Genomic DNA, 12,062 nt, shown 5'->3' on the forward strand with positions numbered 1-12,062 from the left:
CAATAACAAACTTAAAGACCTAACAATGTTTCCAATCCTTAAATATTTTAGCATGTTTATTTTTCTTTTTTTCTACTAATTTCATGGTGGTGTTTTTTGCAATCACATCATTATATATGTGTTTTGTTTGTTATATGTTTTGTCTAATGTTGTAAAGCGCTTAGAGCTTCTAAAGATTAGGCGCTACACAAATTCCTCATTATTATTATTATTATTATTATTATTATTATTATTATTATTATCCTTAGCAAAGATCACTTGAATAAACATGGGAAGGGATTTCGAACTGGAACCAAGAACAGAGATGGGTAAATAAATACCCCACCAAAAATTGGTATTTAACTAAAAAAATTACCAAACGTTTTTGGGGGGAATAATTTACTATACAACACACCTGGGGGGGGGCAATCTGTGTGGACCCCACCACCCCATAAAATCTTGCAGCAAACATTATTTGTCGTCTTCGGGATTAACGGTATAGATATAAACCATTTCATAGTTTAAAAAGACATTGAAAAGAAGGTTCACTAGGAGATTTGTCTTTCCTGATGATGCGCGGCCAACATTGAGGCAATATCAGCCTGGCAAAGGTGGTTGCGGCACTATTTCACAACATTCTCGGTATCAAAATGTATAATGTTCTTTTTCTTTTTATATATTATTAATGTATACAACACTATAAATTAGTTCTTATACAAAATTTGGCACGCTTCTTGGAGAGGGCATTAGCAGTGATATCACCAATGATTGTGTCACAAACATTGACGAAACAATGGCATTAAATATCAGTAAGTACGTCGATAAATTGACAGGTGTGCTAAATGTGGGCGGCAATAAACTAAAATAAAAAAAACAAACACGAAGTTACATATCCACTACCAGCAGACGACCCATCACTGGCAGAAAGTTTAAATCAGGTTAATACAGTAAATAAATAAATAACCCTGAGGCTGGCGACACAATGATTAGGGACCTAACTATGGTCGGCCAAAGAATAATAAACATCGAGACGACATATACAATCTAATGCGGTAATCCCCCACAAGCTGCTAGTTTAAATCAGTCTAGCAACGCAGTTCTAGATAATACTCTACGTGCCATGGCGTTGAAGAATGGCCAACAAATGGAATACGGCCAAACGTCTGGACAAAAATACAATGCGCTAATGCTGTTGCGATCTGGATTTCAGCTCCGGGATAACTGGCGGTTAAATGGTGATACAAATTTTACATCGCTGAATTCAGAGACAGATCTTTAGATTGGATTAATACGTCAGGAATTTATAACAGACCCATTAAACACAATAACAAAATACAAATATCAGATAACCTATTGTGTAAACGCATGATCAGTAAATACTGGACTAATCGCGTTTCAGATATTTACACCAGAGTATTTGCTATAACAGTTTTATTTTGTTTTTTCTTTAGAAACGAAAGAAATGGTGGAAGTTTGCAGAAATTATCATGTGAATCATGTGAATGTTTATAACAAAGATGTTGCTCCAAGATGGGTCACGTGCACATGACATTGAAGTATGTACAAACCAACATGATTTTTTAAACAATTAAAGGACGTTGATGTCCTTAATGAGATTGATATAAATTATCTTGCTGTACGTAGTAAGTGCGAAAAACGACTGCGGGTAAACGTTCAGCCGTATGTTGTATTATATAAGTTTTGTAAGATCTGCGAAATCGTGCTAATATTTCAAAAAAAGTTTGGATGATTTAATACGTTCCACCATTCTACCATTATTGACTTAAGCCATTTTATATCTATTTTTCAGTATCAACTCATCAGTTGAAACAATATGACAGTACCACAAAAAAAAAAACAAAAAAAAAACATGCGTCAGACTGCGTCATGCAAAGCAATATTTATTTCGTGAAATTCGACTTTATTATGATGATGTTGCTATAACCTTAGAAATTATTACCGACATGATGGTTACATCTTGTCTGTACTGGAGACTTTTACCCCAAAAAGGCCAACGTAGGTGCTTTCCAAGGAAGAGCCCTATATTGCACTGTGGGCAGCTTAATAAAATCAGTGAGATGGAAACAACACTTACTAAAGAGTAAAATGATCAATTTCCCAAAGGCTCAACATTAAATTCATTAATGAAAATATTACCTGGCCTTTATAAAGAAGTCCATTTAATCCTAATAAATTAAACAAGATAAAATCTGATTTTATTTAGAAAATACTTCACAACCTTTTCTACGATGCAGCTAAATTTGGCCGTAGAAAACTTTTCATATAAAGAATATTATTATCGTAGAAGTTGAAGTGAGAAGTTAAAAGAGTAACATGCCAGATTGTTTTTTAAAAAAGAGTCCTATGTTGATCAGCGTATGATCTGGCCAGAAAAGGTTATTAATGTTATTGATGTTATGGACATGTTATGGAGAACCCTACGATGACGATCCAGGAAGAATGGAAATCGGTTATACAAATTTAAGATCTTTAGCGAAGAAGAAAATAGAAAATAGTAACTAAAACTTTTCTAAATCTGAGATTTACCGTCTAAACCAGAAAACCTTGACTTTGCGTCAGCGGTAGAACTTGATTCTGGATCTGTTACATTAGTGTTCAACGTTATATGATTTTATCGATAATATTTTAAAAATGACAAATAAATGATTTATTGATACTAATCGTCTCTCACAAGATATACCTGAGCGAGAGCGTAATGATCTGGTCGCTTATTGTCATAATCACCACAAACAATGTTTTCAGGCAAAAAATATTGTAGAATAATAAGTTTTTTTTTTCATACGTGTCGATGGTCAGTATTGATGGTGCTGAACTGCCACTAAGCGCAGTAACAAAAATATAACAAAATGAAAGACAATAAAAGAGTCACGAATTGAAACCAAAAAAAAAAAAAGATCGATATGTATAACAACGTTCATAAGTTACAGTAAACTTCTAAATCAAATCAGATCATCCGTATGTAGCACAGGCAACGATATGGACCATCTGATAAAGAGGTTTAGATCATCGACAACATACTGACATGTTCTGCCGTTACGATGTGATCGTTATGTTGAAGAGTATCGTGTTGAAGAGTACCATGAGTTAAAGGATATTCCACGTACTGCTTGCATTTTTAAAAAACAAACAACAATAAAAAGACCCAAAGAAAAAGAAACTAAATAAGGACAAACTGTTGATAACAATACCTGATGTTGAAAAAAATTATTAATTTATTAATACAATTGATGATGAAAAAAATATATCATTACAAGTGGCGAGCGGTGACAATGAGATAATGTTTTATCATTGCTAATGAACGGGAAAACGCGTCTGTAACAATCACAAATTAGATTACTGATCGCATGTTTGATGCAAAAGAAAGCAAATAAACATTTCCATCTAACTGAACTGCATACATAACTACCCACCTACCTACCTACCTAGATATCTACCTACATACATACCTACCTACCTACCTGCATACATACATAAATACATACATACATACACATACATACATACATACATACATACATACATACATACATACATACATACATACATATAACAGATATAAATCTGTACAGTTTGTTATGAATAATCAGGAGAATAAACACTATATACCCTGGTCTACATGCGCATAATGCTACGTAATCTTTGTTGTTTGCAGTTTGACTGGACTTATAAACTAGTGAAGACGGTAATTATGGACAGTATAGATGAGTTTGCTTTTCCAATCAGCAACACTAAATAGACAAAGATAACTATCAACACGCAAAGGGTCAATGCTTATGGCATGGATAAAAAGCCAATAAAAAGCCGATAAAAAGCCTATAAAAGTCCGATAAAAGTCCGATAAAAGACCGATAATGAGCGATATCATACCAGAAGCGCTTACGCTGAACTGTAAGATTAGGTACAATCATTACGTAGCTTACACGTTATACTGGTGACGTTTATTTGTACGCAAATGCAGCTGGCATTAGGAATGACAGCAAGTATGATGAGATAATTAAATCAATCACTCCCAAAAATAATAATAATAAGAAATCAGAAATGGCATGTTGCTAACATTTTGTCTGAGCCATAAAACAGAGTAGCTGAAATTTTGTTTAAACCACAATATATAGGGACTTGAAGACAATTGTAGTCTAAAAACGGATGGACTACATCGTGATAAGAATCCTAATAGCTTTTAGTGTTGCGTTAAAAGAGAACATGTTCCATCAATTAACGCTGCATCAAGCTATATATATATATATATATATATATATATATATATATATATATATATATATATATAGCTTGATGCAGCGTTAATTGATGGAACATGTTGTTCTCTTTTAACGCAACACTCAAAGTCATATACAATAACTGGTACGGATGCACTGATATATACGATTTTTTAAACTTAAAACAAAGACATTCAAATAGCAGCCAGGTTTAGTGAATGAAGTGAGAAAATAACCATATTTTTACTCTCTCGATTTTTACACGAGACGAGGAGCGCCGCCAGCTGACTCGACGAGCAAGAGCAAAAATCGAGAGCAAAATGAATAGGGGTTGTCCTCACCTGGAGAGTACATGAAATGGGGTGGTCCTCACCTGGGGAGTAAATGAATAGAGATTGTCTTCACCTCGAGAGTTAATGAATAGTGGTTGTCTTCATCTCGATAGTAAATTAATAGGGGTTCTCCTTACCTGAAGATTAAATGAAATAGGGTTGTATTCAACCTGGAGAGTAAATGAATATGGGTTTTCCTCACATTGAGAGTAAATGAACACGGATTGTACTCACGTTCTCACTTTACTTAAATACTATATCTAAATGTAGAAAGAAAAATGTTTTCTTGCTATAAGTGATAGGTTGGAACAGGAAGGGGTCAATTGCATTTTCATTTTAAGAAAAAATGAGGGGTGTATGCATTTGATATTTTAGGACTACAAATTGACAGACGCGCTAGTCCATGTTCGTGCACTCCGCAACAATCTCTTTAGCTGGAAGGACATCCTAGAAAATATGCAAGAGCCTAGAATTATATCAATTTTGTGACATGGGCGCTGAGAATAATAGTCGACGATAACTCTTGTTTCTGAGTGAATGTCGAAATTTTAGTTACTGTTTCCGCTGTTTTGTCACCGTCATGCGATGCGTAGTGGCTGCATAAACAGTAGTTATGCTAGTTATTATTATTATTATTATTATTATTATTATTATCTTTTATGTTGTTGTTGTTGTTGTGATGATGATTATGATTTTGATGATGATGGTGCACTGCAACTAATATTTCAAAGAAATTTACAAAATAAATAAAGAAATAAATCAATAAACAAGCAAGCTAATTAGCTAGCTAGTTAACTAACGAACTAACTGTCTAACATATTAACTAATTAACAAGCTAACACGGTAATCGTTCAGATAGCTGTGTCGATACGTATTCGGAATCTTATATATATTTTTTTCTTTTCTTTTTAAATTTTAGCCATGCAAATTATCTGATCAAATGTTTTCCTTGTTCAGCTCTTTACCCCAAATATAATAATAATAATAATAATAATAATAATAATAATAATAATAATAATAATAATAATGATAATAATAATAATAATAATAATAATAATAATAATATACAACGCATAATCATCATCATTAAAATAGTATGGCAAGTAATTAGCTCTGTTGTTAATATTCTCATTACACAATTTGTGATACATGCTTAACACAATACATACTTCAATACTCAACTTTAAGATGGTAACAATAATGATTTTGTTAAAAGAGACTTGAACCAGGAATTTATCTGAAGAAAGAGAATACACCCAAGGCAGTCTTCAGTGGTGGCTGATACAGGCGACCACCCGGGTAGTCAAGCCAGGGGCGCGGTTTGGCTTTTATTATTTTATTAAAGCGAGCTCTGTATGGAATGTTGGATCAATTTAAGATTATTTACAAAGGTATGCATCATCATAACAATACCTGTGTGATGGTTGATTATCGAAGTAATGCCTTGAGTAGTGCATCGATGTGTAACAACCCTAAATCAACCACCATGTTGCCGATGGTCATTAAATAGACTGCAGATCAAATACACTATATAATGTAACTATTTGTAGCAATTTTCATCAATTTTCACTTCTTTGTTTCAGTCAAAATCTAGTACAGAAGAAAACTATCAGAGGGCTGATGGAAAATATGGATGGCAACGGAACTAACAAGCTGGTCAAACCTTCCGGAGAAGTGCTACCTCAAAATAAAATGAGTCAACCCAGCTGGAAAGTTACATCTTACAAAACTGTAACATTGGACAAATGAAAGAAAAACATTTAAAACCCTTCATCAATCAATCTATCTATCTATCTATCTATCTATCTATCTATCTATCTATCTATCTATCTATCTATCTATCTATCTACCTACCTACCTACCTACCTACCTACCAACCTATCTATCTATCTATCTATCTGACTGTCTCTCTGTCTTCCTATCTATCTATCTATCTATCTATCTATTTAACCGTGGCAAGATTAAATAGAATTGAATGCATCACTTAAGAGATGTCAAATTAGGACAGTCACAGATCCAAAAAGTATCTTTCTGCAAAATTGTTTATATTCTGGGGACTGCATTGTAAAACAAAAAGTCGGATTTCCCGTTATAAAATTATTTTTAGGTCATAGAAGGTAATACGATATTTGTATTCTTCTTTCAAGGAGAACAACTACTAATGAAAATGAAGAAAGTCAGGTCTCATACCAAAGTATGTAGTTTATATTCAAAGACAGAATCTGCAAGAAACACAGTAACAGCAAAAGAAGCATTTAATGCTTCATCCACTGAATCTAGTAGGTAATGATATTGCATTGCTTGACGTTTAAGTAAATTATGTTTACTAATGGTTTACGAGTATCGTATGGAAAAGGAACCAAGCACTAAAGAAAATGCTTCACTAACAAAATCAAAATTAGGTAATATTTTAATACGTATTCTGATGTAGTATGACGTAGGATCTTGTATTTTTATGTTCCTTGTCTGTATTTGATGTTATGTTTTCTGTGTGCCTTTTGTGTGCCATGAAACATAGTTTCATAGTTTTGCACTGTGTATTGTTTTTGTTTTTAGTATGTATTAACAGATACTCCATACTCCGTTAAACGTTATATGTTGGGCGACCTTATCTATCTATCAATCTATCTATCTATCTATCTATCTATCTATCTATCTATCTATCTATCTATCTATCTGTCTGTATGTCCGTCCGTCCGCCCATCCATCCATCCATCCATCCATCCACCCATCCATCCATCCATCCATCCATCTATCTATCTATCTATCTATCTATCTATCTATCTATCTATCTATCTATCTACCTACCTACCAGCCTATCTATCTATCTGACTGTCTATCTGTTTATCTATCTATCTATCTATCTACCTATCTACCTACCTACCAACCTGTCTATCTGTCTACCTACCTATCTATCTATCTATCTATCTATCTATCTATCTATCTATCTATCTATCTATCTATTTATCTATCTATCTATCTATCTATCTATCTATATATCTATCGATCTATCTATCTATCTATTTAACCGTGGCAAGATTAAATAGAGTTGAATGCATCACTTAAGAGATGACAAATTAGGACAGTCACAGATCCAAAAAGTATCTTTCTGCAAAATTGTTTATATTCTGGAGACTGGGCCAAAATATTGATAAACAAAAAGTCGGACTTCCCGTTATAAAATTATTTTTAGGTCATAGATGGTAATACGAGATTTGTATTCTTGTTTCAAGGAGAACAACTACTAATGAAAATGAAGAAAGTCAGGTCTCATACCAGAGTATGTAGTTTATATTCAAAGACAGAATCTGCAAGAAACACAGTGACAGCAAAAGAAGCATTTAACGCTTCATCAACTGAATCTAGTAGGTGATGAAATTGCATTGCTAGACGTTTAAGTAAATTATGTTTACTAATGGTTTACGAGTATCGTGTGAAAAAGGAACCAAGCACTAAAGAAAATGCTTTACTAACAAAATCAAAATTAGGTAATATTTTAATACGTATTCTGATGTAGTATGACGTAGGATCTTGTATTTTTACGTTCCTTGTCTGTATTTGATGTTATGTTTTCTGTGTGCCTTTTGTGTGCCATGAAACATAGTTTCATAGTTTTGCACTGTGTATTGTTTTTGTTTTAATTATGTATTAACTGATACTCCATTAAACGTTATATGTTGGGCGACCTTATCTATCTATCTATCTATCTATCTATCTATCTATCTATCTATATCTATATATATATATATATATATATATATATATATATATATATATATATATATATATATATATATATAATATTATAATACAACATTATATGCTCATTCTGTTTCTCCGTTGACTGTACATTGTCATAATCGTTCAATATTTTACGATATTGAACTCACGTGCAACTTCATATTGAACTCACGTGTGCCCAATAGTGTATTAGGAACTACTTTTTGAACAAATCATGTACAATCTCGTAGTAGACGCTTTACGTTCCGGTTGATTAAATTTGTTTCTGAATGAACTAAAGCAGATGTTTCGTGGTCTGCCACATAGCAGCTGCTTTGGCACATTCCGTGTTAACTTTTTTGATACCATGTTTCAGATAAAGGCTAGCTATAGACGCCAGACAGAGTCCTTACAAATAATTTGCAAGTGACAAGGCATACGCTATCTTCTTTAGCTGGTAATAATAATGGTAAAACAATATACTTACAGCTTTACATCCTGAATTTCCTCAAAATGTACTTTCTTAGTTTTGCAAATCCGAATTAAATGAGCTATGTCATGGGTTCTCAAGCTTGATTTGCCCATTTCGAAATTGCACTGTAATTTCGATAATATTCCAAGTGCAATTACAGTCTCTTTACTGCACTCAAAATGAAATAAACATTATATTCCATAGCGCCTGTTTGATAATTGCAGTTGAAGGACTTGATATGTTTCCCACATTATGATTTCAAACATTCAACGACAGAACGGAATCACACTTGCAGATGTCAACGTGCTTCCCCCTCGCTGCTTCAGTTCGATGTATTTCATATAGAAGTGGCACATATACTCTAGTCCATGATCACGAAATTTCGTTGAATAGAAAACAATACCAAAATATGTTCATTCCAGATCAAATGGAAAAGTTGCTGCAATGCGCATTCATTTACAGTATGACTCCAAATTTCAAAATCAGTTTCGCCATGTACTTCGAGAGACCACATCACTAGTCTAGCCATAAGTATGTGATCCACTTTCAGGAAACAATGTAGCTAATATTACTTCATCTTTGGAACAAACAATATAACACAGATTGGGCAAGAAGTTAGTATTAGAGGCATTGCAATTGTTGCAGAAAACGACGAAGTTACAATCTATCTGGATGGATCATATACGAGGACATGTTACAGAATGGGAAATGTATCCTTGAAGTTCATTGACCACAGCTGATACAAATCCAATCCATCCCAGGTAATCAAACTTGTTCATCCGTTGATTTTATATTCAGTGCTATTCTACTGAGATTTGGACAAATTCGGGCATTTAGGTAGATAAATACTATCAGATAGTATTTTACTTTATGAGTATATTAATTGAAATCATTTTGTCAAAAACACGAGTGTTTTCAATATTAGTTACATTCATTTCATTAACTTCAGGTCTACTAAGGTATCATTTATTTGGTGATCGATTCCAATGTGATTTTGTATTCACGAGGTCAATTTTAAAACTTCTAGATCGCTAATAACATAAAGTGAAGGTAATCTAATGTAGCATATTTTATTCGCATTTGTTCAATCTTTCATTACATTAGTTAATATGTCATATATGAAATAATCTGCTTTTTATACCGAAAAAATTAAACAAGTCTAGCTCCTTGAATGTCATTTATGATTTAAAGTTTGCGTTCTGGTAAAAATTGTTTATGTCTGATGGACAAATTATAATTGCAAGAATTAATTGAAAGAAGCCAACTTTTGCTGCGCAACATTCACTTTTGTATGAAAGATGTTCGTTTTTAAATATCAGTTCTATCTCTTTCACTAAGAACAATGAATGAAACGCTCCTTAAAAATCAGACCGCATTATTTTGAAATATGAAAGTAATATTAATATAACTACTACTACTACTACTACTACTTCTTCTTCTTCTTATTGTTATTCTTATTATTATTATTGTTATTATTATTATTCAAGCAGGCAACACCGTGTTCCGTCTCTAAACGCAGTCAGGGTTACAATATAATTGATAGTGCAACCGCTTGATTTTTAACTCATGTTACGAGCTTGATGCAGATAAAAACCTGTGAAGCTAACACTAACATAGACAATATAGATGGTGTAAACCATGAACTAACATTTAGCCGAATCCTTATGTTAGGGATTGTATCCAAGTTCTTATCAGTTGTGTCCAGTACTCAATGGGGCCCGGTGAGTCTGCGACATAGCCTTGAATTTGAGATCATAAGCCCCGATACACCCTACCCCTCCCCTATTTTTATAGGGAAGGAAATACCTTTCATAAATGTTAGCTCAAAGTTCGATGAAGGGACCTCAAAACAACTTTAAAGTGAACTTGTTATTAAGTCCCGAAACAATGAATCCTATAAGCTTTTATAAAATGCAAAGGAAGTGACGCACTTTATCTGAATTTCAAATTGACAAACGTGAAATATATAATTTCATCCTAAATTCAATGAAATCATTTCCTTACTCGCTATCCTAAATCAGCAAACATGTGCTAAGAATGGACAGTTCTTTTATTTGGTTACTTTCATAAAAATAATTAATTGATTTTTTACACCATTTATTGCTTTGTTTATGATGCATTAAGATTTCAGGCTCTTCTTATACAGATAGTTGTAATCAAGGAATGACGCGTGACGATTTTCGGCATTTTCCAGTTGGACATTTCCGCTCATCAGCTTTGCTTTAAATCAAATCATTGCCCATCTTATATTTTGTACAATAATATTGTCTCAACAATTTAAAAAGATTTTTTTGTAGAACAATCAGTGCCACAAATACCTTATATAGGTGGCTAGGAGGATTTTCACTTGACATAAACTATGAAATTTTTCATCACTGAATAAACAGCTTTTCCACCTGAATCTGGTTTCTTCAACATTGTTCACTGCCTCAGTATAATGTGATTTAGTATTAAGTTTATGTTATGTTTATATCAAAGAGTTGAGTATAGAATTTGTTTTAAACTTCCAGCATTTCAAATTTGAATTTTCATACACTTTGGTCCAAAGATGAATCACTTTTGCCTCCAATAACGACGCCTCAACCGCTTTTTAGAAATCCTTAGCCATGGAATTCAGTCTCTTAAATCCCACAAAATCTTTTCGTTCCAGTTTTGCTATGCACACAAAGACCTATCTGATATGAAACTCTCATCATTCCAGACGTTAAAGAATGCAACAATGTTGACGTTGTCCTTCCGCAGGACTGTACGAAAACTTTGGAAGGGTTTATTTGTAGCTGCCGGATCGGATATTTTCTACAAGAAGACAAAACTGTAGTTGCACTATTGATGTAAAGAGCCGAGGTACATTTTAATGCCCATGTTCCTTTATTATATTATGAAAATTTCTTGTTTAATGACATTATCGCACCCAGCTCAAATTTAAACCAAAAACTGTTGACAGTTCTAAGCTAGAAATAGTCGATGTTTGGGTCTATTTATGAAGTTTTATTGAGTAGATGCTAAGTTGGTAGCATCATTCACCAGATCGAATTTACAATATATTTCAAACGCCAACAGTGTCAGCCACCAGACGATTTTCCTATACAAATAAATATGGCTTTAATTAATATCAATGTAACGACATAACTGAACCATATATTATCTAGATAAGATTAGTTTCATTTTAAAACTGTTTTTGTTTTATATATTAAATTATTGCCATGTGAACTTTCAACAGGGCTTGGATTCACACACAGACATCAAAATACATATCTCATGTTAGAGTTGAAATAATTATTGATCATTGAACAGTCACATCCGATTTGGAAAGGGGACTAAAAT

The 12,062-nt window shown here is 33.1% G+C and overlaps 1 long non-coding RNA gene across 1 annotated transcript in view; it reads left to right on the top strand.

The window, feature by feature from the left end:
* LOC149791497 (uncharacterized) overlaps window positions 1-6,477 on the top strand; it is a 164,207-nt gene extending 157,730 nt beyond the window's left edge. Inside the window, exon 3 of the long non-coding RNA XR_016423363.1 lies at window positions 6,130-6,477. This is a non-coding gene — a long non-coding RNA (uncharacterized LOC149791497). The remainder of the gene's footprint in view (window positions 1-6,129) is intronic.
* Window positions 6,478-12,062: the final 5,585 nt, after the last annotated feature.

This window comes from Sinohyriopsis cumingii, chromosome 9 (assembly GCF_028554795.1).
Source record: "Sinohyriopsis cumingii isolate HCF-2022 chromosome 9, ASM2855479v2, whole genome shotgun sequence".
Classification (NCBI taxonomy): domain Eukaryota; kingdom Metazoa; phylum Mollusca; class Bivalvia; order Unionida; family Unionidae; genus Sinohyriopsis; species Sinohyriopsis cumingii.